The 5,021-nt window shown below is 38.3% G+C and overlaps 1 pseudogene; it reads left to right on the top strand.

Annotated features, from left to right (window-relative positions):
• The first annotated feature begins 3,852 nt into the window (after positions 1–3,852).
• Positions 3,853–4,729, top strand: LOC101702617 (rho-related GTP-binding protein RhoN pseudogene; annotated as a pseudogene).
• Positions 4,730–5,021: the final 292 nt, after the last annotated feature.

The following is a 5,021-nucleotide window of genomic DNA, read 5'->3' as shown; positions in this document are numbered from 1 at the left end:
TATATGTGTGGTTCTATTTCCAGATTCTCTATTTCATTCCAATCATCTATATGTCTTTCCTTATACCAACACTGCCTTGACTACTGTAGCTTTAGAAGAATTCTTAAAATTAGGTACTAAACATCTTCCAACACTGTTTTTTGCACTGTTTTTTGTCTTTTTTTAAACTTTTCTAGGTCCTTTGTACTCCTACATGACTTTTAAATTTCAATAACCAATTCTTCATTTACAGCAAGTATACATAGACCTGAATTTTTATGTATACCTTGTGTTTTCTAATCCGGCTAAATTCAAATATAAGTTCTAGGGGCTCCTAGAGATTTCTTAGTATTTTCTCTGTAGATGATCATTTCATCTATGTATAAAGTTTGTACTTCTACCTTGCCAACCCTATCCTAATTGTGTCATTTTATTGCCAGACTATTTTGGTTTGGGCCTAGGTTTCAAAGTTTAATGGACAGATGAAGAGTAGGCATATCTGCCCTTGTTCCCCACCTTAGGGAGAAAGCATTGTATCTTCTTCATTCACTTAGGCATTTTTGCTGGAAGTGTGAAGTACATGTCTTTGATCTGTTGAGAAGTTTCTGTTCTACTTCTAGTCTCCTGATAGCTTTTACCATGAACAGCTGTAGAATTTAGTCCAATATTTTTTCTCCAACTACTGACAGGATCATATGGCTTTTTCCTTTTCTCTGTTAAAATGATGACTTTTGGGGGTGGATCTTCCAATGCTGAACCAATACTGCCATCCCTATAACAAAACCACTTTCTACATACTGCTAGATCTGACTTCCAATGGTTCGTTTTGTTAAACAAATTTCTATCTATGTTCACACATTTTTCTTCTATTATCTTTATTCAGTTTTAGGATTAGCACAATGTTGAGTTCCTAACATGAGGGGAGTATTGTTCCTTCTTTTTTCTGCTTTAAATGTTTGATATAATGTATCAGTTAAAATGTATATGAGCCTGCTGTTGTCATATAGGTAGGTTTTCAAGCTAGGAATATACTGTCTTTAATAGGTGCTATTCAAATTTTATATTTCCTCCAGAGTTAGTTTCATTAATTTGTCTTCTTACAAGTTGTCAAATTTATTTCAAAAAATATTTTTGTAATATGCTTTCTATATCCTTTTAAATTCTGTAAAATCTGTTGTAATGTCTCCTAGGTCTTGATATTGTAATTTTTAAAATATATAATTGATGTTGTGTAACAGGAAGAAAAGGTCTAAAGGAGCAAAGGAAGTGGGAGGGGTAGGGGAAAGAAAAAAGGGAAAAGAAAAAATATGAGAAAAGGAAAAAAATGGAAACAAAATCTTTGCAAATAGGGAAGGGTGGAGGCGGTGAAGGGAGGGCAAGGGAAGGGGAAAAAAATAAGAACCAAGATACTCATGTAATGGTACAAGATCTCAATGATGAATGCAACTGTATTTTATACCTAATATGTACCAATAAACTTAAAAGGGAAAAAAAAGAAATATGTCACTTCAAGCCCTTCTTGCTTTGAGGGTTTGCATTGAGAAGTCTGCTGTGATTCTGATGGGCTTTCCTTTGTATTTGATTTGCTTTTTTTCTCTAACTGCTTGTAGAATTTTGTTCTTTTGTTGGGTTTCTGGAATCTTAACTATTATATGCCTATGTGTAGATTTTTTTTTTTTATCCTATATGCCTCACTTATGCGTATATCAAATTCTTTTCCCCTTCTTGGGAAGTTTTCAGCCATCACTTCTGTGAACAGTTTTTTTATGTCATCTTCACTCTCTCCTGTTTCTTCATTGACTCAAGTCAGCCTTATGTTATTCCTCTTTGCATTTTCTAGAAGCTGCTGGATTGATTTCTCATGTTCCCTTACTCTTTTAAATAAATTTTTCTTTTCCTGGTCACTAATGGCAATCTTATCGTCTATATCTGAAATTCTGTCCTCACATCGGCTCATTCTGCTGCATAGACTTTCAATGGAGTTTTTAATCTACTGGAAATCTGTTTGCATCTGTTTTGTACATTCCATTTGTTTCCTATGTTGGAATTCTATCATGGTCCTCAGATCCTCAATTTTTTTTATCTGTGTCTTCTCTAGATTTATTAATCATGTCTTGCACTATGGGCACAATCTCTTCTGTTATCTGAGAAATTATTTCTGATTTCATTTTTTCCAGATCCTGTTTTGTTGCCAGTTCAGGGAGTCTAGGCGGTTGAGTATCAGATTGTTCCATCTCATTTCCCTTTGCAGCTGCCTAAGTGATCTGAAAGTCTGGTTTTGATACTTGTTTATATGTTTGTCTGATATTGAGATTTTTCTTCTCATTTGAAGGGGGGCGGGGTGCTGCTGGCACACAGGCAGCTCACCTTGGCACTGGGTGCAGTGGTAGGACACCGCAGAAGGTTCACCTCCTCTGCACTGGAGGTGGCTCTGCTCCTCTGCACTGGGGTAGACATTTTAATAGATCCTTTCAAGGATTTTTCTAAGATTAGACTATTTTTCTTCAGCCCAAAGAAAATCAGGATTTGTCATGATGCCACAAATAGGGAAATAGGTGAATCCTTTATCTTACCAATATAAAGATTGGCAACAACTATGATATCAGTTCACAGGATTATAAAAAAACACTCAAAATCTAATTACTAGAGCTACAACAGGTGTTTTGCAAATGTTAATGACTTAGTTAATGCTTAGTTAATGACTTAGTTAATGCTGAAATGTACTTTATTTTTAAAAAAGGTCAACAACACAATTAATGAATTTCATTAGACTTATATCAACAGTTCTTTAAGGAAAAACTACAGCATGACATTTACAAGTAGATAAGAAAAATACAGAGAGTGAGCATGGCACTCAAGAAGAAAAAAGTGGCTAAAATATCCCAGCAGAATACGAAGACAGAATTCAAAAACAACCAAGCCACTGTGCAAGGCACAGCCAGAAAATCTCACTCTAATTTTCACTTTCAAGAAAAGTCTGGATACACTTACATTTATGAGATGATCCCAATAGAAGTTTACATCTCATCTTTGTGTAAGCCAATGCATATTATTATAAAAATATTTATAAACAGGCTATGCTAATTAGTTTTACCGTAAGAATAACTTCTCTATAAAAGCAAATGGCTTCAAAGGAGCAAGAATATAGTTAATTTTACTCTGAAAAATTCTATAGTTGCAGATATGCATGTTTGGGCCAGGAACTAGAGATAAGTATTGCCAAAAATAATGAGAGAGGAGGGAGGAGAAGTGAAAGGAAGGTCAGGAGAACATCACGGAGTTTGGCAGTTGGACAGCACGCTACCTGTGAATAACTTCCATGGTACTTTGGGGGAAATAAATGGTGATTTTAAGTTATTCTGAGATGAGCAATAAAACTCTTTAGTAAAGCTTTAGTTTAAAAAAATGATTACATGTAACTTCCTTTTACCCATAATGTTTTGGAACATTATGATTTCATAGTAGAAACTATTTCCACATTTGGTTCAACCTCAGGGCAAAGATAAAGGACACTGCCTGGAGGCAGAAAATCAGTCAAAGGAGGCTTAAGAATGAAAGTCCCTTCACCTTTCTCATTCCTGCTCTATTCCATAGAACTCAATGAAGTCTTGAACAAGGTGTTAAATTATCAAAATTCTTAAAATGTAGCAAGCTCTATACCTCCACTATTCACTAGCAATGATCTACATGTGTGCCTGATTCTTCATACACCTGCATCTCTTCAACAACCTGTTCATAGAGTACATCACTAATTCAGGAAGGCAAGAAACCATGCCTGGCATTTGTGTTTATGTTAACACAAGCAAACAATGACTTTCTCTTCTATCCATGTAACTCTAAACACAGAAACCATAGATTTTCCAAGAAAACGTAATGACCCAGGCAGATCTAAAGAACAGTGTTTCAGTTAAAGTCATCACAGCTGGAAAATGGCAGCTCCTGATGTTTTTTTATAGCACATTATACATTGTAATTTTTAAAGATCTCATTTAGCCCCTCCAGAGAAACCCCCTGAGATGTGCAGTAATATTCTCAGGGAAAGCCAGGAGAATTTTTTTTAGACAGTCTTGAACTTGCAATATTTGAGATTCCAAACTTGTAGGTGCCAGCACACAATGCACTCCTGTGCCAGTGGGCCTGGGAGAGGGATAGTGGCTTCTGAGGCTGTGGAGGAGACAGAGTGGCCCAAGATCCCTGTAGGTATTGGCCAAGGCCACCTACCATGGGAATTATGTCCCTATGGGTTTTAAGAACTACACTGTGAACTTGGAGATCAACAAGTGCATCATTGAGCTCAACATATAGTATATTTCAGGTTCCCTTTAACTATCATAATGTCTGACTTCTGACCTATCCTGATTCTGATGCTGTGCCCATCTGCTCCAACAGTAACCAGCCAGAAACATTGGACAATGTCCTCATAAAGTGACAGGTGGAGACACAGGAGTTTTGCCCCAGTGATGAGGTTGTGCTGGTCAGCTGTGAACTGTACCTGGGACCGACCTTGCTACACTGAGGGAGCCATCCAAGCAGAGGCTAATCCCTGTCACATGTGACAGCCAGCCAAGCAAGTAACTCAGTCTCCTATGTTGAGAGCTCCTCCTTGTCCTCTGAGCACTGTGTCAGGTATGTCTTCCATGTAGCCATATTGGCTTCCTTTGGCCATGACCACAGGGAACAGCACCATACTGACTCATGCTGCAGACTGCAGCAATCCACTCAGCTGTCAGGAAGGGAAGACTCAGGGTAAGAGACAGACACCAGATAGAGTCAAGAGCTGGAACCTCATGTGAAAGACTGCAGTTGGGCAGTGTAAGGAGTGTGGTGGAGGGCACAATTGTTCCCCTGCCTGCACCCAGGTTCCCTGACCTCCCGGGAGACTGGGAAGTTGGGGCAGGCAGAGCCAGCAATTTCCCTGGCCAGCGGAGTGGCAGGCAGAAGGGTGTTGCCATCCTCCACACTCATTCTCTCTCCTCTCTGCTGAAGTTGAGGGAGATAACAGGGCATCATGTGGAGCCATGAACCAGGATGGGATAGGTGAG

This window comes from Heterocephalus glaber, unplaced genomic scaffold, assembly GCF_053883595.1.
Source record: "Heterocephalus glaber isolate CG9 unplaced genomic scaffold, H.glaber_assembly_v1.0 deba00001523, whole genome shotgun sequence".
In the NCBI taxonomy this organism is placed as follows: domain Eukaryota; kingdom Metazoa; phylum Chordata; class Mammalia; order Rodentia; family Bathyergidae; genus Heterocephalus; species Heterocephalus glaber.
This window is presented reverse-complemented; position numbering and strand designations above follow the sequence as displayed.